Source organism: Ambystoma mexicanum, chromosome 5q (assembly GCF_040938575.1).
Source record: "Ambystoma mexicanum isolate Mex_15411 chromosome 5q, UKY_AmexF1_1, whole genome shotgun sequence".
NCBI lineage: Eukaryota > Metazoa > Chordata > Amphibia > Caudata > Ambystomatidae > Ambystoma > Ambystoma mexicanum.
The window spans coordinates 1,085,609,348-1,085,630,979 of NC_090933.1; the positions used below are offsets into that span (position 1 = coordinate 1,085,609,348).

At 45.1% G+C, this 21,632-nt stretch overlaps 1 long non-coding RNA gene across 1 annotated transcript; it reads left to right on the plus strand.

Moving 5' to 3' along the window:
- The first annotated feature begins 19,520 nt into the window (after positions 1–19,520).
- Positions 19,521–21,081, plus strand: LOC138498676 (uncharacterized). Its single transcript, XR_011278827.1, has 2 exons — positions 19,521–20,253; positions 20,614–21,081. It is a non-coding gene; the product is annotated as an uncharacterized lncRNA (long non-coding RNA).
- Positions 21,082–21,632: the final 551 nt, after the last annotated feature.

The following is a 21,632-nucleotide window of genomic DNA, read 5'->3' on the forward strand; positions in this document are numbered from 1 at the left end:
TGGTGTGGGAGACCATCTTCTATTGTATTTTCCATTGGACTTTACATCTTGTCCTCACAAGCTGAGACCTACTCTATTCTGTATCACTTTGGACCGGGGGGGGGGGGGGGGGCTTACATTAAAATTGAACTATCGTCTGATGGTTAGGTTTATTCATCTTGTGAAGGACTTGTATCTAAACTCAAGGTTGCAGGATCATGTTGACGTGTCTCCTCGCAGACAGGCAGAAGACTATCACATTATTATGGTTTGCCTAAATAAAATTGTACACTCTAAACCTCTTGCAAATCTTTAATCACTGACTCATTCCTTTGATCCCAAAACGTTGCCCTCTTAAAAAGCAGAAATGCAAGAAATTGGCTCAATTTTTGAAGCAGGGGTTGGACTCCCTGGAGTATCTCAATGCCAAGAAAAAGGCTGGTAAAACACACAGGAATTTGGTCAAGTCTGTGAGGATGCAGGCATATATGAGGGACAATCAGTATATGTTTCACAAGGAGGAGAATTTTGGGCATCTGTGAATCAGACTTGCGGGTCGAAGAGATCGAACAGGGATTCTCCCATTTGTGCTCAAGAATGGGTACAATTCTACAAACAGAAGTATTCCCTTGTGGAGCTTTTCAGAGACCGGAAGGACCCCACTAAGGGTGATGTAATTATGGGTCAGTGCCTTTAGTCTGAGTAAGAAAATTGCTGGGGTAATTAACCAACTAAACGCCTCCAGGGCTCCTGGACCTGATGGCATCCCTCCCTTTGTCTTGGAACACTCTCGCATTGTATGGGAATCCCTATTTAAACCACTATTTGATGAAATCTCTAAGACCCATGTTATGCCTCTGACTTGGAGCCAATCAATTAGTGTTCCCATTCTCAAAAAAGGTGACCTCTCAACCCGATTAACTATAGGCCAATAGCATTTACTGATGCTATTTTCAAGGTTTTTGCTATGCTACTCTTAAATCTTGCCATACAACAGTCTCAAGCCTTCTCGAGATATCAAGTCAGGTTCAGGAAATGTATGGGGACTTAATTGAAAGCAACTGTTTTGGCCCATTTAATGCACAATGTGAAGCACAACCAGGTGGGCTCTGTATACATGGTCTCTCTGGACATGTTGATTGCTTTCGACTGTGTTATTTGCACACTTCTGTGGACCGAATTGTTAAAAATGAATATATCCCCCAAATTGGTGCACTTACTTGGTCTTTTACACACCAATACCACTATGAGGATCTGTTTAACACAGGAAGGGGCTCTCTCTGGTCCTATTGATTCATATGTGGGCTTAAAACAGGGGTGCAATTTATTTATTTATTTATTCAGATGTATTTAAAGCGCACGTCAGCCCAGGGGCATCGTGCGCTGTTACATGAAGACATAATCTGGTTACAGTGGAAGGAAGATGGTTACAGAGCAAATTTCATTACATGACACATTACATAGCAGACGTAAGAGAGCAATCTTGTGCCTACGTTATTTAATCTTTATGTGAGCGATGTAGACTCCTTGTGGCAAAGGCAGTCCATATCATCGGCTAGGCTGGGCAATCTACGTTTGGATTGGCAAGCCTTTACTGATGATTTTATTCTTTTTGATAGAACATCTAGGAGCCTACAAAATAAGCTGAATCTATTTTCCCATTATGCATTAGCCAATAACTTGATCCCGAATGGAACTAAATCGAAGTTGGTCATCTTTTCCAGTTGTCAAAAGCCAAAGACTATATCTTTTGGACATTGTGCTCCGAGAACGCTGAGAAGTTCTCATCTTTAAGCTATCAGGGATGCAATCTGTCAAAAGGGCATCGATGCAAGGGTGCAAGGATAACCTCAATGTTAAGATTTATCATCTAATTTCACAAATGAGATATCTCTTTTTTAAGGTGTGCAAATTCTCAGTTTTACCAATTTTGTGATTCTATCTCCAGAAGATTGAGCCAATTATATTATCTTGTCTTGTTTAGTCGACCTAGGGAATTTTCTGAATCTGATCCAGGGGTAGATGTGGAAGGAAGTGTTGGGTCTATCATAGTCAATATCCAATTCTGTTATGCGACACAAGCTTTGCTTGACCTCTTTAAGGGCATGATTTCTCTGGAGACAGTACTATATTCAAAAATTGGGCACCCTCCGGACGACTTATTATATGGTGACTTGAATATCATATCCCTGCAAAAATATCTCCTGACAAAAATGTCCCTGTTTTTCGCGGAGACATTATCACATTGAACATGCGGGGGACACCCCCGCAACCCCTGCATTTCTTTTTGACAAGGTGAGCAGGGGACATCCCTGCAACCCGTCCCCATACATAATGTCACTTATAAAATGTTGCCAATGGCTTTTCTCGGCGACATTATCTATGGGGACATTATTACCTGATACCCATGAGGAAAGCAAATATTAACTCGATTATCTGTTTTAAGAGTAAGATGCAGCTTTTAGCTGAGTTTGGCCCATTGGAAGAGAGCTCCTTTATCGCCCTGGAGAGGTAAAGCAGAAACCTTTTAAGCATGATTGGGTGTTGACCATTGACTCTGTCAGTTCATTTTCCTCATATTCTGAGTATGCGAAATTCCCCCACAAAAGAGAATGTTTACCTTTGTATTTGCAGAGGTCTCCTTGCAGTAAGGTCTGCACCATATACATGCGTTTTAGGTTGAATCAATTGCATTCTAGGGAAAGGACCAAACATTTGAAAGACATTAATGCACTAAGCACTTTAGAGGGTTGTAGATTTTGCACTAGACCCATTTTGATTGAAACCCTAAATCATTGGGTCACGGCATGTCCATCTCGCAATACCATTAGATTGAGATTTTAAGGAAGGAGTGGTTTTAGACAACGACTACTCGATAAATCTATTTTGGTCCAGGTTGATGTGGTGGGAAAATGTGCCACTTATCACTTTGTACCAATTTTTAACGGCGGTTTTAGAACAAATGGTATGATTTTTATTACTAAGACACAGTTCTTCTACAGTTTTATACAGTTTTATATCCCAGAATGTGTTTTAGATTAATTGATCTAATTTATGTCATTTTCTATTGTGTTTTGAATGGAATTGTGTAAAAACGTTGTAAGGTTTGCTGTAAACCATATCACAATAATAAACAAAAAGAACATTAATTGCCTCCCTGAGTGACTCTGTATCGGCCATACTGCTCACTGTTGATCTAAACATCTGGTATGCCACACTCTCAACCCGTCATCTCATTGACATCATGGAAGCATCAATCTGACCCGAATCCTATCAGGCCCTGCACACGTTAGAGGTCTCATTTTATATGTACTGTTCAGCTCATCCAAGCTGATCTCTCCCCCCCCCCTTACCCGCCGCCTCATCTGGACTGATCACTCTATCCTCTTCTCAGCCCTGACTCCCGCGCCACCTTTCCCTCCCCCTGGATCCAGCTCTGGAATAAGGTAATCATCCACCCTGATCTTGCCTCCGCCCTACTCTCCTCCCTTCCCAATCTCCCCCTCCAGGGTGGAACCCCCTCGCCAGACCTTTTTGTCTAATGCCTCTCAGACACTCTGTCCCCCTAAACACTCATCCTACCACACAGGTCCTTTCCCCAGGTGGTTCAACCCTCGCCTCAAATTCCTCAAAACTCTCAACCATCGTCTGGAACGACACTCGGGGACCAACCCTTCTGCCCAAAACAGTCACCCTGGCTAGACAGACGAGAGCATACAGATTCGAAATTAGAAAAGCCAAACATGCCTTCTAGACCTCCTGCATCACCAGGGCAAACAACCCATGCAACGAACTCCACAAGGTCATCTGAGTTCAAAACTGCCCAATGTCTCCTAGTACCTGTGCGACACCCTGTCCGACCATTACTTCAACATAGCAATTGAAAGGGACCTCTACTATGACGCTGTCAGAGCCTTGAACCAAGAACAAGTTACTGTGTCTTCGACCTTCTTCCCAAGCAGAAATGTACTCCCGGGCAATTTGAAATCACCATGGGCCCTCTGAAACCATCAGTAAATCGGGCTTCTCAAATGAATATGCCGAATTATTTAATGATAGTGCATTCATTGCCTGGCACCCATGAGCTCTGTTTTATGACCTCGAAAGTAACAAAGATTGTTTGCTTCCTACATGCAATCCTAGGATTGTGGGATTTGCAATGTGCTACCAGCCACTGTGGCTTCTAAGAAAATTAATGAAACAAGCACGCGTTTCTGAAAAGCATGGTTTGAAGCCTATTTGCACACCTCAGTCTAATGCTAAATTGTATATACTTACCTCTGACCCATCTTTGTAATCTATGTTTCTTTAAAAAGACATACTGTTTTAGGGCATTCTACAGCCTAATTCAAATGAATAAGTGGCTATCAAAGAAGCCCTTCCCCGTTCAAGGTGCTACTGTCACGACCCTCGCCCAAAGCCCCCTCTGGCAAACCCATTGGCCAGGTGGAGTCAGGACTCTGGCCTCTAGAGCCTGACAAGCTCTTCAAAAGCCCTCATTGGGCCAGTCTTGGCGCTATGGCGCCAGGCTTATACACCATGAAAAACAATGTGCTTGGGAACTACTTTATTGTATTGTCAGCCAACATGGAGGCATGTGTTCTGGGTGTGGTAGCCTAGGGACTACTTTACCTGGCCTATTTTGTTGGGGCTATTTAAACCACACCCGAGCAAGACAACACGCTTCGCGTTACTTTGCAGCTTGCAACGTGACGCTCACCGTGTCCAGCTATTCCCTTGAACCTCGGAGAAGCAGAACCTGAAAGGAGACAAAAGGAACATCATTAGCAGCAGCATCTTACCTGCAGTCTTCATCTTTAAACACTCGCAGCTACTGAGAACAGCTTCCTCGAATCTGCACTCCTCCCGGACAGAATGACCTGAAAGAGGAAGATAGAGGCAAATTAAAGAAAGCAGTAGAGACATTTACAAATTACGAACTGCTCAAAAGGCTTACCTGGCTGGTCGCCTCTCGGCTGGCACCACTCCGGACATTTCACTCGCGCTGAAGAATACTGCAACCTACAAGGAAGGAAAACACAGGTTAGCAAAGGCAAGATTTTGCAGCGCTGCGCATATCGCTTACTTACCGCATCATAGCGCTCTTAATGCGCCATCATTTACCAGCGGGGCTCAACCAAGCCAGTTCGCCGCGCTGAAGCTCTGCATACCTAAGGGAGAGAAAAGAGACATTTTAAACAAAGAAAGGCATGCAGGATAGCAACAAAACTAAAGAACAGCAATAAGACCTACCTGAACAATATCAAACGGGCCGGCGTCAGTGAAGTAACTGGACCGCACTCGCTCAAGAAAGACAACGCGCCCCTGCAAAGAAGGCAGGACAGAGAGTACCCCTAATTCTACGACAAGGTGAGGAGAGGGCCAGAGGGACTGAAATCATACGGGGGTGGAGGGAGGATACTTACTCCAGTCGGTCAGTCTTGAACACAGTCCTCCTGTATTTTCAGGCAAAACCTTCCCCGCAGACCACATCAGGGCAAAGCTGAGAAGCGTACCAGTGAGTAACCCGACGTGGTGGTGTCCCTGTGGATACCAGGTGAGCATAACAGAACGTGAAGCCTACCACAACAAATCCACCTGGGCGCCATGGAGACATCAGAAATGGACCAATTGGCCCAATTGCTAGGAGAGCTTCCTGCTGAGGTTCATTCTGCCCGACAAGAGACTAATGCCCTCCGGAGAGACCTAATAGTGACCAAAGAACGTACTGAAGAGGATTAGCAGGCAATACTTGCAATCACAGGCAGGGCAGACGCCTCTACCTGGAAGCAATCCAATGATGCAAAACCCGGCCATACCACTCCGGTACAGATCACGTTACCTGGAACAGTGCCCCTGGCAACACCAGAAAGGTTCTCAGGCGACCCACTGAAGTATGCAGCATTCATCAATCAGTACCGCCTTCATTTTCTTTGTAAGTCTGGAGCATTTCCAAACGACCAAGCTCGGGTAGCTTTTGTCTTATCATACCTGAGTTGTAGTGTAGCAGATTGGTCGGTGCCGTTGGTAACCCATGACGATCCTCTATTACATGACTTTGGGGGGTTCCAGAGAGAAATGGAAAAACGTTTTGCTCGCCATACCCAGGAACAAGCAGTAGACAATGAACTCTTGTCCCTCCGACAGGGGAATCAGGACTTGTTAACGTACATTGCCACCTTCAACAGACTGGTTGCCGAAGCTAGGTGGCCAGAAAACAAAAGAACCACGTTATTCCATCGAGGCTTACGAGGCGAATTGAAGGACATCTTAGCCCAGGTGGTTGATCTACCCAGAGACTGTGCAGAATTTATAAATCTGGTCGTGCAGCTAGACCACCGGTTGCAGGACCGAAAGGCAGACCGGTCTAAGACGGACCCTCGGACCGTGTATGTTCGACCAAGGGAAAACACACCCGTGTACCTGAAAATGCTGTAGAACCCATGCAGATTGGAGGGATACGGCCTCCATTAACAAAACAAGATCGGGACAAAAGAAGACAACAACAGCTTTGTTTGTATTGTGGGAAACCAGGACATTTCCTGAAGGACTGTCCAGTAAAACCCCCAAGAAGAACAGTCCGGGCCACAGAGAAGGATGAAGCTAAGGAATCGGAAAACTACCAAGCTCGACAAACGTAGAGGTAATTTTGTTGAGTGAGAAGAAAGAGTTGCTGACCTCGCACTTTGCAATACCCGTGATCTTAATTAACCACCAACAGTCGTCAAGAATGCATGCCGTTGAAGCATACATCGATAGCGGAGCAGTTGGAAATTATATTGATCAAGAACTGGCAGCAGAGATGGGGCTTCCTTTGTGTTCTAAGCCAATTATGGACAAGGTAACCACCGTGGATGGGACAGAATTCGCTTCCGGACCAGTAACCCAGTGCACAGCCAGGGTAACCTTGTTGTGACAGGACGGACATCGCGAGTCTATTTCATTCGATCTCATCAAGGCACCTCAGATCAAGCTAATACTAGGGATGCCATGGTTGGTTGCTCACAACCCTTTGATAGACTAGCGGGCATGAAAATTAACCTTCCCCGGTGACTGCTCCTCTGCCTGCTATTACCAAGAGGAGAAACCTGACGTCTGTATCCCCATGACTCCCGGAGCGACAGTATCAACCCTGGGAGCAACTAATATCTTGCCAAATGAATACCATGATTTCCAGGATGTTTTCCGAAAGGACCAAGTCAATACATTGCAACCACACTGGCCCTATGACTGTCAGATCGACCTTGTTCCTGGTACACAAATCGCTTGCGGCAGGATCTACGCTCTCACAGAACCAGAAAACCTTCATTTGAAATCCTATTTAGACCAGTACCTTGCAAACGGATTTATCCGTCCTTCGAAGTCCCCTGCAGCCAGTCCTTTGTTCTTCGTACCGAAAAAGGAAGGAGACGTGGGAACCTGTATTGACTACCGCACATTGAACCAGATCACTGTGAAGAACCGCTACCCCTTGCCACTTATCCCTGAGTTGCTAGACCAAGTTAAAGATGCCCAGATTTATACCAAAGTGGACCTTCTAGGAGCGCACCACCTGGTCCGAGTCAGAAAAGGAGATGAATGGAAAACTGTCTTCCGTACTAAGTACGGCTTGTTTGAATATCAAGTCATGCCCTTCGAGTTATGCAACGCTCCTGCGGCATTCCAGTATTTCATGAATGACGTCTTAAGGGAGTTAATTGATGTGTGCGCCTTAGTGTACATAGACGACATCTTAGTATACTCGGCCTCGGAAAAAGATCATGTCAGGCACGTTCGTTCAGTCCTCACCAAGCAGCGTCAAAATCGCTTCTTTGCAAAGCTTGAAAAATGCTTTTTTCACGTCACCGAAGTAGAATTTCTTGGTTTTATCCTTACTCCAGGAGGCATCAGAATGAACGTGCACAAGATAGATGCCATTCTGAAATGGCCTTCACCGGCGTCTCTGAAAGGGGTACAAAGCATGCTGGGCTTTGCAAACTTCTACCGCCGGTTCATCCCAGACTTCTCTCAGGTTGTGCACCCAATCACAGAACTATTACGAAAAAACAATAAAAAGTTTGCTTGGACCGAAGAAGCAGAAGAAGCCTTTCAGGAACTTAAACAAAGGTTTACCTCCGCTCCAATCCTGCGACATCCTCGCCCAGACCTCCCTTATGTCGTTGAAACTGATGCGTCCAGTCTCGCAATGGGTGCTGTCCTTTCACAGAGAGACCCGGAAACCGGCCAGCTACATCCTGTGGCCTTCTGGTCAAAAAAGTTCTCACCTCCAGAGATTAATTATGCCACCACGGACAAGGAACTCCTGGCTTTCAAATCCGCCTTTAAAGCCTGGAGGCACTACCTCCTGGGGGCCAGACACACCATTACAGTCATCACAGACCACCGAAACCTGCAATATCTCAAAACAGACAAAGCCCAGTCCCCGCGCCAATTATGGTGGGCCCTTTTCTTCGCTGAATATGATTATGTAATCACATTTCGACCAGGAGTCAGAAACGGAAAGGCGGATGCCTTATCTCGCATGGGCATAGATGAAATAGTATATACAACTCCTGACCCAGTACCTATTATACCTGAAGACAAACTCTTGGGTGTCACGACAGCCTTAACACAAGCATAACTACGAAAAGAAATCCAACGGACAATGAATCCTGATGCCTACCTCGCATGGCAAACTCAAGGAGTATAATATACCATCAAGGACCATCTACCCTTTTTTAGGGATCGCCTATATGTACCCAAGAAGGAATTACAACATCATATTATTTCAAACTATAACGATTCATTGATCGAAGGGCTTCTTGGGATCACCAAAACCCTAGCTAAGGTGAAAGAGAACTTTTGGTGGCCTACCTGGCGTAAGGACATCATTCAGTATATTCAGTCCTGCGGTGTCTGAGCACAAAATAAATCACAGAAACAAAAACCATCTGGTCTCCTACAACCATTGGACATTCCTCCAGTTCATTGGCACACTCTTTCCCTTGACTTCATCACTGATCTACCTCCAAGCCAAGGGTTTCACACCATCCTTGTAGTTGTGGACTTATTCTCGAGGATGGCCCATTTTATTCCTCTCAAAGGCCTCCCAGACACAGCCACTTTAGCAAAAGTGTTCCTGGAGGGTGTGGTTAAGCTACATGGCTTCCTTTCGGTTCTGGTCTCTGATCAAGGCAGCCAGTTTGTTTCAAACCTCTGGAAGAATTGTTGTTCAATGGCGCAGATCGACGTTCGGCTATCGACCAGTCACCATCCCCAAACGGACGGCCAAACCGAGAGAACCAATCAGACACTCGAGCAATATTTACGGTGCATGCTGCACCACGAACAAAGGAATTGGAAAGACCTACTATGGATAGCCGAATATGCATATAACAATTCTTTGCATTCAAGCACGGGACAAACGCCCTTCTATACCCTTTATGGCAGACACCCACGTACCTCTGAACTAGACCTTACAGCCAGCTTGGAAATGCCAGCAGTAAAGACTCTACACACAACCATTACTCAGGCTTTCAAAAGGGCAAAGGAACACCTTATTCATGCCAAAGAAAAACAAAAGAGATTTGCCGAAAAACACCGTAAAAAACCCTGATTATCAAGTAGGAGACAAAGTTTGGTTAGCCGCTAAATTCGTACCCATCAAGGGAACCCGGACCTTTCATTTCAGATTCTTAGGACCCTATACAATTAAGGCAATTATCAACCCAGCAGCCGTGAAACTGGATTTACCACCTAATCTACACATCCACCCGGTATTCCATGTGTCCCTCCTGAAACCAATGCAACCCGGCACACGGATTGGGACACCACCTAAGCTCATACTTGTTGATGGAGAACCAGAATTCGAAGTCAAAGATATCTTGGACTCTAAATACTCTAGGACCAAGGTATATTATCACGTCGATTGGAAAGGATTTGGGCCACAAGATAGATCCTGGGAGCCCAGTGTGAATATCCACGCACCACGTCTAATCAGGAAATTCCATCAGAACTTCCCAACCAAACCTGGGCGAGACAGAAGGAACACCATGGGAGGGGCCTTCAGGGGGGAGTGCTGCCATGACCCTCGCCCAAAACCCCCTCTGGCAAACCCATTGGCCAGGTGGAGTCAGGACTTGGGCCTCTAGAGCCTGGCATCCTCTTCAAAAGCCCTCATGGGGCCAGTCCTGGCGCCAGGCTCATACACCATGAAAAACAATGTGCTTGGGAACTACTTTATTGTATTGTCAGCCAACATGGAGGCATCCACATAGCTTGGTTCATAAGAAATTACGAACTGCTCAAAAGGCTTACCTGGCTGGTCGCCTCTCGGCTGGCACCACTCGGACATTCCACTCGCGCTGAAGAACACTGCGACCTACATGGAAGGAAAACACGGGTTAGCAAAGGCAAGAATTCGCAGCGCTGCGCATAGCGCTTACTTACCGCATCATAGCGCTCTTAATGCTCCATCATTTACCAGCGGGGCTCAACCAAGCCAGTTCGCCGCGCTGAAGCTCCACATACCTAAGGGAGAAAAAATTGACATTTTAAACAAAGAAAGGCATGCAGGATAGCAACAAAACTAAAGAACAGCAATAAGACCTACCTGAACAATATCAAACGGGCCGGCGTCAGTGAAGTAACTGGGCCGCACTCGCCCAAGAAAGACAATGCGCCCCTGCAAATAAGGCAGGACAGAGAGCACGCCAGATGGACTGAAATCATACGGGGGTGGAGGGAGGATACTTACCCCACTCGGTCAGTCTTGAACACAATCCTCCTGTATTTTCAGGCAGAACCTTCCCCACAGACCACATCAGGGCAAAGCTGAGAAGCGTACCAGCGAGTAACCTGGCTGGGTGGCGTCCCTTTGGATACCAGGTGAGCGTAACAGCTTCTCCCGTAGCTGTTAGATTTGCACCTTTTAACTGCGTTGAACTTGCATTTTTACAACATTATTCCCCCCTTTTTTGATCTATCATTAACTAACTCTTTTCCCTCCCCATTTCCATTTCTGCTACTTTATTTTTATGAATCCTATCTTTTTTTTTAATCTTGTCATGTCACCCCCAGCTTCTTCCCAACCATCCAATGAGTCCCACACCCATATACACCCCTGTCTGTCCATAGGACATGATATCCAAAATTGCTCTTAGTTTTCTAAATCCTCAGGCTGTGTTCTGACCCAGCCATCAATATCGTCCTCTACATTTTCCCCAATTAGTATTTTAGTACATGTCTCTTTTTTTTAATTAACCTTATCAATACTCAGGGGCAGCATACATTTTCATCTTCGTTTGTTAGTATAAAGTCTCAAAATATGTTTGCAAATGCAGAAGGTGACGAACATGAGGAGCAATGCAGGGACAGTTCCTTTGAACATTCCTGAGAACCAAGTAGGCACCCAGGCAAAAAGGGTGTCCAGCCAAATGTTTGTTTCCACTCCATTCGCTTCATTTCACATCTTCTCATGGAGTGTCTGTATTTCATTAATAGCTTGGAAAGTTCCATTTGGTGCATCTCCATCGGGTACTACCATGCATCAACTGCTGCCAATCTTTGAACACCCCAGTCCCTCCATGGCAGTAAGTAAATCCAAAATGTTGCGATTTTAAAATGCCAGCAGGCTCAGCACTCTTATTTCTTCCTTTATGGCATTCAGGCCTTTTGCTGTTGAGTTTGCCAGTCGCAGTAACTCGTACCGCGTCAACTGCAACCAGTTAGCATTGGCTACAGTTTGCACTCCTGGTAATAATAGGACAAAGAAAGTGGTAGCTTTTGCTGGAATTGCCACCAGGCTTTCTGCACTCTTTTCTGACCAATAATTATTACATTTCCTCATGTTACATATTGCTTGTTCCTTGTCATGCTGTAACACCTTTTCTTTTAACTCACTTGATTTTTCTCTCAATGAAAGCCCCATATTGTTGTTGTTGCCTCGGGGCACCACGAGGGAGGGACTATGCAGTGTGACAAGCACACAAAGACCGCCCCAATCAGGAGGGAGCTGGGTGTAGGCCTTGTATCAAAAGGCGACCGTACGTCCGTTTTAGCAACTGGCCCCTGCGTCGGCACCGCAGTCTTCATCACCTTAGCACAGCCATTTTTAGTTCCCACATGGATGGACTAACTGGATCTGTAGCACAAAAGGAACGGTGTAAAGCTCTTTATGTATACTGGCTGATGCACTTCACCTAACCAGGTTAATGCATGTACATGTCTTCCGCAAACCACCTTGAAACTGTTTTTCACCTTAGAGACCACATTTTGTTTGAACCTTAGCAGACCTTCAGCTCGACATTGCATTATTCCCCCCTCCCATTGGCCACCGTAACACACATTGTTCTATTCATTTTCATCTATGGTCTTGTGTGACAACCGGGAATGCTATGTCCTTCCTTATCTCCACACTGCAGTCGTTGGTGTTCTTTAACCATTTGTTCCCCCTTTTTAGGGACTTCAGTTATATATTCTGTTATCAGCTTGTTTGTTTCACTCTTTTGGGCCATGCTATTGAGTTACACATAGTTATCTGCATAGACCTCCTCCCCTTTATCCACCCACTGGACAGCCACACTTGTTACTTGGAAAAGATCCTCTAGTTTTATTTATTTATTTTAGAGCACACCTAACCCTGAGGCATCTGGGCACTGAACGCTCACCTTTTGCAGAGGGATAGGTGCATTAAACATCCTGCCTCCTCATATGATGCAGCTTGGGGCAGAAAAAGCTTTGGTGCTCCTATTACATGTGGGATTAGTGAGCAAACTTAACATATGCCGTTTACTCTTTCTCTTTTCAACCATAACATTTCATCATACCAGACATTCCCAGATGTAAGTTCTTGCCCTTTTTCAGTGTCATGATCGAATTCCTCCCCATTTAAAATACTACTTTTGTTTCTCTTCACACTGTTTTAAAAAAATACAAAGTTTTTGTCGTTAAACACAAAACATAACCATATTAATCCAACACTAATGCACACTATCATAAATAATCCAAAATATAAAGATCTTTCGTCGTTGGTTTATAAAAACATTGTCCTGAAAACCTCCCCCTCCTTCTCCACTTGTTAGCCTTCTGTAAAGTCTCATAGCTGAAAAGAAAGTCCCTTAGCACTTAAGGGTCTGTATCTGTAACCCTACAGTCCCTTCTCTTTGCACTTAAGAGCCACCCTCTGGCAGCACTTATTGAGTCACTTGCACTTTTCCTCATCCCCCACATGCCCTTGGCACTTCTCCTCTCTTCCCCGCACTTGCATGATCTGAATGACACAAGGGCTAGTAAGATTGTTGTTTATCCTCTCTCTGTACCCCCTCCTTGTTGCACCTAGAAACACGTGTGTACAGGAGCGTTATAAATGACTTATCATATATCAATGAAAGTTCACAAATACTTCCCATTATGCTGTGCTCTGCTCCTCTCCTCAATGGGAGACAGTGCTCTTGTCTTTGCAAATGTCAGTGATGTGGACCCATCCTCGGTGTCCCTCAATCTTTACGGCAGTCAGGGTTGAGTAAGTCACTGTGTGAGGACCAGTGAAGCACTCCTCTTTTCCCTTCTTGATGTGTTTTTTTCTTTTACATACACCCTGTCCCCTGGATAGAGAAGTGCTGCTTGCGGAAACTGTCCTCCTTGATCACTTGTTTGCTCTGTCGGAGCTCTCGGCCTAGTCTTCAGCAATCTATATTGAAGCGATTTTCTAAGTTTTCTGAGATATGTATGAAACTCTCCCCCAAGAATATTAGCAGAGGAACCGGCGTCAGAGATTGTACGTGATGAAGGTGTAGGCGCATGCATTCTCCGACCAGTAACAATCTCATGTGGAGGGAGATGATAATCTCTTCCAGGCGAATTGCGCAAAGCGAAAAGTGCAAGCAGGAAGCAGTGAAACCAGGATTTTCCAAGCGTGTGTGTTAGCTTTGCAAGGTGCTTTTTTTAATAGGCCATTCATCTTCTCAACCAAAAGTTGCCTAGTGGGTGATAAACCATGCACAATTTGTGCCTGATCACCAGGAGGGCCGATATTTCCTTAATCAAATCGTTTGCAAAATGCTGACCATTGTCAGAGCGAATTTCATCTGGGATCCCCCACCTTGGGAACACCTCTGATGCTGAATGGGCACAGGGACCAGCCTCAAGCCAACGTGAAAATGGACACACCACTACAAGCATGTATCTGTAAGAGGTAAATCTTTCTTTTTCTTTCTTCAACAAAACATTTTATTAAGCATTTTAGGGTTAAATTAACAGTGACATCGTATCAGCAATTTCAACACAAATCGATCACAACACAAGTTTATAAAAGATGCATTATACTCCAGGGATTCAGTATTGGGACCATGTCCTGTCCATCTTCTCAGAATGTCTTTACTGTGGCTTGTACTTCCCTTTTTGGTCAACTCCTCATTGGAGCAAGCGTGTTATTGGTGGCCTTCTGGAGATCCCTGAGTATTTCTTTGCGTAGTCCATAAAAGATGTCCATGTGTTCAGGAACGCATTCAGATTCCTTGTGCGTATTGCTGTTACCTTTTCTGCTACTTCAATTTCCCAACACTTTCACCACCATATTGGGATTGACGGGCCTTCTGCATTTCCCTGTGTCGAGCCATTGCTATTTTGGCTGCTGTTAGTAGCTGTGTGCACAAGCGTGCTATCTGACCCGTGAGTGGGAATTCGCCTCCCCCAGTTTCTCCCAAGGGTAATATTCCTGGGTCCCATGGGATTGTCAGCCCTGTAATCTCTTTGATCTGCTCCCGCACCACCCTCCAGTAGACCTCTGATTTTGGACAAGTCCACAGTAGGTGTAACAGGGCACCCCGAGTTGTGCAGCCCCTCCGGCATCTTGGTGGGAGGATCGGGTTGGATTTGTTTAGTTGTTCCGGAGTTATGTAGTACCTGTAACAGACGTCATATCCCCTCTCCCTGTTTGTGATGCATTGGGTGCTTTTATGTAATCTTGTCCGGATCTTGCCCCATTCTTCCATGTCTATTGTACATCTCAGGTCCCTTTTCCAATTGAACATGTACTTTTCCTTTTTCGTAAGGTCTGTTTTGTCTAGCAGGCGGTAAAGCATAGAGATTTTCCCCTTGGAGCTGTCGATGTCAGGTCATTTCTAATGCTGTCAGGTCTCTTGCTTCCTTTTCCCTGACTACTTTCTGAGATATCCAGTGTCGTAGCTGGATATAATGGAACCTCTTTGTCTTCGCTATCTTGAATTCTTCTTTGCACCTTTCAAACATTGTTGGGGCACCCTCGTCTAGGAAATCTGAGATCTTTCACAGACCTCCCTCCCTCCATGTTGCTAAACTTTGTGGTTGATATCCCGGTGAAAACTCTGGGTTGTTCCAGATTGGTGTGAGTGGGCCAAGGGTGCTTCTACAGCCCCATTTCGCGCTGTTCATTTCCAAATTAACACAGGATTTTTTGTAGCTTTGAGTAGGCCTTGGTTTACCTGAGGTTTTGTGGTTGGCAGGTGCGGAAGATCTGCCAGTGGGGGTGTGCATCATGTTTCCTTTATCTGCTTCCAGTACGGTTGGTCTGTGGCCTGGACCCATGTGAATGTGTGGGATAGCTGTGTGGCATGGCTGTATCTTGACACGTCAGGGACTCCCAGTCCTCCCAAGTTCTTCCCACGGAGCATAATCTTCCTCGCTATGCAGGGTTTGCCCCCCACCCCCTATATGAACCTTAACATATTTTTATGCAGGGAGATTAGTTCACTTTCTGGTATTCGTGTTGGGAGGGCAGTACATTAATCTAGGTATTAGGTTCATTTTCACTGCATCTATTCGCCCAAGCCAGGAGATCTCCTGTCTTTCCCAGTGCTCCATATCTTTCTGGAATACGCTGAAGAGCTGCGGGACGTTGCTTTGGTAGACCTGCGAGGTATCTCTAGGAATTTGGACTCCTAGATATCCAATAGCTGAGTTCGCCCAGGGAATTGGGAGCCGGGGTTTGAGGTCTTCCCTTTGTTTCTTTGAGAGATTGACTGCTAGTGCTGACAATTTATTGATGTTCACCCTGAGTCCAGAGACCCTACCAAATTCTTCGATCTCCTCCCAGAGGGGTTCCAGTGATGTGTCTGGTTTGGTTATGGTCAGGAGCACATCGTATGCGTAGAGTACAGCTTTGAACTCTTGCCCGCCCCCCGTGATTCCCTATATCTTTGGGTTTTACCGGATCCTCTCTGCGAAGGGCTTCATGGACAAGGCGAACAACAATGCCTTGCCTTGTTCCTCTGGTGGTGTGTACTTTCTCCGACCTAATGCTGTTAACTCGCAGTTGTGTGGAAGGTGTTTGGTAATTTTCCATGGTCCATGTTACAAAATTAGGGCCAAACCCCAATTGTGTGAGAGAGTTCCTGATGTATCCCCAGTCCACTAGGTCAAATGTCTTGTGTGCGTCCAATGAGATGACCATCAATTTTTCCCCCAATCTTTCCTCACTTTCAGTGAGATTAATGGTGAACCTGATGTTGTCATGCGTCCCTCTTCCTGGGATGAATCCAGTCTGGTCTCTGGCAATTATGTCTGGGAGATGTGTTTGCAGTCTGGATGCCAGCACCTTAGAGAATATCTTCCAGACGTTGTTCATTAGTGTTATTGGTCTGTAGGAGCTTGTCTGCTCCGGGTCTCTTCCTGGCTTATGGGTGAGGATTGTCTGTGATTCTGCCATTGATCTAGTAATGCTACCCGTAGTTAAAATGGAGTTAAACAGAGTGATTAGTTGTGGGGCTAGTATGTGTGAGTAGAATTTATAAAATTTGGCTTTTAGTCTGTCAGGTCCAGGGGCTGCGTTTTTCAGGGACTTTATGGCCTCCCTTACTTCCTCTATTTTGATTGGACTCTCTAAGGATTCTAATTGCATTGTATTGTGGGGGGCATTGATGGATTGTAAGTATTGGGCTTGTCGGTAGGGGGATGTTGGTGGACCTGCCATTATTACACTAGGGTGGTTTACTGGGGCTTTCACTTTCTCTTTGTCAGTATACCAGGCTTTGCCATCTTCTCCCATAAGTCGTGTTATGTTATTCCTCTTGTGCACTCTCTGCAGTTTATACGCAGGTATACGGTTTGCTTTATTGCTTTTGCTGTAATAATTGTGCTTTGTATATGCTAAGGATTTTGCTGATCGGTCCGCCCAGTGCATTTCTAATGCTATTTTGGCTTTTTTCAATTCTCTTTCAGATTTCCTAGACCTGCGTTTTTTTAACTCTCTCTCCAGGGTTGTTAACTTATCCTCTAGTTTGGATGCTAGAATGTTAGACATCCGCCATTGTTCAGCACTTGCACTAATGGGTGTTCCTCTCATAACTGGCTTCATGGAATCCCAGATTATCTCTATGGTGGTGTCTGCTGTTGTGTTTTCTACAAAGTAGTTTGTTAAAGTGTCACCTGTTTCCCTCTTAATATTTTCGTCTATAGGATGGTGTCGCTTAATTTCCAGTACCTCGGGGGGGGGGAGGGAGGGGAAGAGGAGAACCTCTTATGTGCAGGTCCACTGAGACTGGGGCATGATCGGATGCCATCCAGGAATGGATCTCAACTTTATCCAGACAGGGAATAGTGTGCAGAGGCCAATAATAGGTTGATTCTCGAGAATCCTTTATGTGCATTCGAATAATGGGTGTAGTCTCTGGATCCCATATTGGCAAATCTCCATGAGTCAACCGTTTCAGTTTCCCTGGGGTGCTTGGCTAGGGATAATGCTTGAGTGTAGTCTATCCTAGTTGGGGGAAGCATTTTGTCCTTTAGTGGATCTGGGACCACATTGAGGTCTCCACCCATAAGGAGGTATCCTTCTGTAAATGCCAGCAAGGTTGGGATTAAGTCCGATAGACATTTTTCTTGGGCACTATTAGGGCTGTGTATGGCGGCTATGGTAACTGGCTGTTCCTGGCGGTTCCCCTTCAGTAGAAGGTACCTGCCCCCGGGTCTCTTTTTACCGGGATTTCAGTCAGTGGGACCTTGTCACTTATTAATATTGCCACTCCCGTCTTTTTGTCCCCTCATGTGGCGTAGAATGATTTTTTAAATCTTTTGAATCTAATGAGTCGCTCGTCTACTTGCAATAAGTGAGTCTCCTGGAGAAGTACTATATCCCCTTCTAATAGGTTAAGTCTATGCTCTACCGATCTGCGCTTCCCTGGGAAGTTGAGGCACCGTACGTTCCATGTTAGGATTCGAATTTTGCTTTCGTCATCCGATCCCATGGAGTTCGTTGGTAAGCTTAGCTGTAAGCATTTTTCAACTTGCCACCTTCCTATGTGCCCTGGGTGTTGTTGTTTTGATTGTGTGTGATTGCGGTGCCTTTAGATGTCAAAGTGTTGCTCATACTGGTTTTCTGGGAGAAAAGGACTCTGATTCCTTCTCCATCCCCCCAAACTATTCCCTCCTCCCCCCTTCCCTTCTTTTGAACCTTTAGAGATGAGACCAGCCTCACCCAACGGGGTAACCGCCTGCGCCCCACCACCGAGCAAACTGTGGCCAATGCGGCCCAACATGTCGATAGTGTGACATTGTTGCAAACTCAGCTGTTTCGCTTATTCTGAAGTGAGTGACCTCTCCCTGTCTTTCCCTTGTGAAATATCAGGGATTCCCCAGTTTCTCTGTTCATTTCTATAGGACCCTCAGGCCGCCCCCTCTCCGCGTATCAACCATATTGATAGGTTTTTGTTGACGTTGTTAGTTGGGGACCACTGGGGTGAGGTGACTGACCTTAGGTAAATAGGTGTATCCTCTCCGGCTCAGTCTGGATTGGGGTTTCTCCAAGGGGGGCCTCGGATCCTGCGTCTTCTGTTGACTCTGGTCCAGGTCATTGCTGATTGTTTCTTGTCCAGATCTTGTGTGGCGACTTCCGTATCAGATTCTTCTGTCCCTATTCCTGCTCTGATACATTTTTCAGCTTCCTTTAGGGAGTGAATCTGTTTTTGGGTTTTTAAAAAGGAACAGCAGTTGATCTTTTTGACCAACAGTATGCACTCAGGCCCGAATGAGAAAATAGATTGGTGGGCATAGTTTCATCACATGCATTCCTTTACTTAGAGCGGAAGGACAATAACCTCAGAATAAAAATTTGCTCTTTTTTACCTTGAGGAAGCACGGACGAAATGCCACATCGATACTAAGAAATATCAGCTAATGTATTACTCTAATCAGGAAGATTTGAATTCGTAACTTCCACCAGCAAATAATCAATACATTAAGGCGACCTACATATGCACAGGGGTAAAGAGGCTAATGACCATTAACATATGAGCACCAGACAGTTTTACTAATTGGAACACCAGGACGCTAATGCCCCTGATCACAGTAGAGCCGCCTTATAGTAGGTTCACCTAATGAGCCTCGAGTCGCTTGCCGTTACCTGATAAAAATTAGCTGGAGTGCAGGAAATGTAGGGTAGCCAGCTGGAGCGCATCATGTCACGACGCACGTGTAAACAAGGAAATGAAACGTACCCGGTACTATTTAAACAGAGAGAAATCTGCCCCGGAAGCAGACGTGGTAGAGAAGCACCCGCGACGTTCGCACAAACAGATGCAGCACGGGAGCTGGCTTCTATGACAGTCACGGTAATTACAACGGAATGCGTTAGAAAGGGGCGAAACGTTTGACTTGCATAATTGTAGTCAAACAGAGCTGGTTGATCTAACGTAGATTCTCCAAATTTTCCACATCCATTAGCTTGAGCTAACTAAACCGGTCGAGGATCGGTCCCCGATCTCTTTATCCTCTGCAACATGGTGCTATGGGAGATAAGATCTGAGCAATTCCAGAAGGAGCCAAGGTTTTAGCCGCTCTAAGCCCGCCCGCTCAATCAGCAGAACGCACACCTCCTACCCATTAAAGGTATGGAAGTAGATCGCTATGCTCAAGATAACGTGCAGCGCTAAATAGCCTTAGCACGTATCAAATATGTTATTTGTCTGCACCCTGCACTAGGAACAAACTAAGAAATTGAAACTCCATGAAGAGTCTAACCTGTGATCGGCACCCTAGAACTAGGAAGCCCACATTGAACAGGATCCCTGCAGCCACACAGCGTATTAAACAAGAGTGCTTACTGATTAACCTTCTCTGGGTAAGATTGAAAGAATCACTCGGGCAATTTACAACTGATAAAACCAAGACCTGCAGATAAACTGGACTGTTTTCACTCAACAGCGTCATTTGGGCTCCCCCAACAACAGAGCCTTTTCGCATTTACCTTATTGGAGGATGTCTGAATCCTATAAAAGGATCCCAAGAATCTACGCAACATGTACCCTCCCAGACTTTCTGATGGTGAGTGTGGCACAATTCTTTGGTGAGACCCAAATGGGAGGAAACTAATTTTATATAGACTCCAGCTTGATAGTTTAAGGTGGTAGAGCAAAACCACAATGAATCCATTCCAGGGTTAACTTTTCTATTTTTCTAATGGACAGAATAGAAACTTGAACCAAATATTGTATACAAAGGCAACTTGTTTTGCCTACTTACTAGATGCAGAGACAAATGAGACTGGTGCAGTGTTTCAGTTTCAGATGATAACCAACCCATAGTCTAGACTTCTGTTATTGATAAATAGATATCTAGCGGAGTTCCTTGACGAATATAATAGATAAGATACTAAATGTCTTATTGTTTGCTGTTCCCCTTTAGGGAGAGACCCCTTTATTCGGCACTCAACGCAGGACAATGTGAGCTCATTGATGTAGACTCACGCACGCTCAAGAAAACGAATTGTAAAACCGGATTTGTGTTTTTCTCATGCAAAAATGATTGCGCATGAGTGACCAAACTTTTGTCTTTAGCCCCTGAAGAATTTCCAAATGACTAGTAAATGGTTAAAAAGCTGGAAAGAAACATGTTGGGCACTTTATAGATTGTTGTTTCGGTATATACTAGAGGTGTACTTAACACAACAGAAACAGGATGAATGGTATGAGAGAATGAGTGGTGTATAGAATTAGGTATTTCCAGTGTGAATTTTTTGCACAGCACAAGTCACTTTATGAAAACAAACAGTAGAACTAGAGTTTGGTTATAGACATTTTTTGTATGTATCACGGCGGTCAATTGTTTTCAGTGTATTGTTTAAATATTAAAATATGTATATTGTTTTACAAACATCAGTGTTTGAATTATCTCCTGATGCCTAACTGAATTCACAGCAGATGTAGAAGTCTCTCCCCTATCGGGTCAACAGCTATAAACCACAAGCTTTGTGTTTAATATTTAAGGGTTTGTTTCCCCTTCTAGCCAGAGGGTACGCTTGTTGGTTTCACTTCCCCTCTACCTCTCTCGTGTTATATTTTGCAAGGGTTAGCCTGCCAATGTTTTTGTGCCTGTCGTTTGTTCTTGCATAGGGTTTGGAGATCTTCTGTGAACGATGAATTTGTAAATGCTTCTCTTGTCACACACCAACCCTCTGGAACTCGATCCCAGTGTTGGCTTGGAATGCCCTCACAATTCACCATTTTCGCAAATCTCTCACAACATAGCTTTTTCAGCAACACCTGATCATGGACTAATTCAAACGATGCACATACTGAGGGAGACCTCAACTCACAGTATTGTGCTACTGTTAAAAGGTGCCTGCCCAAATGCTGGCTACCCACACTCTGTACAGCGCTCCGCTGTTCGAGCTAGGTCCCTGCTTAATTTTCTATGAATTTACG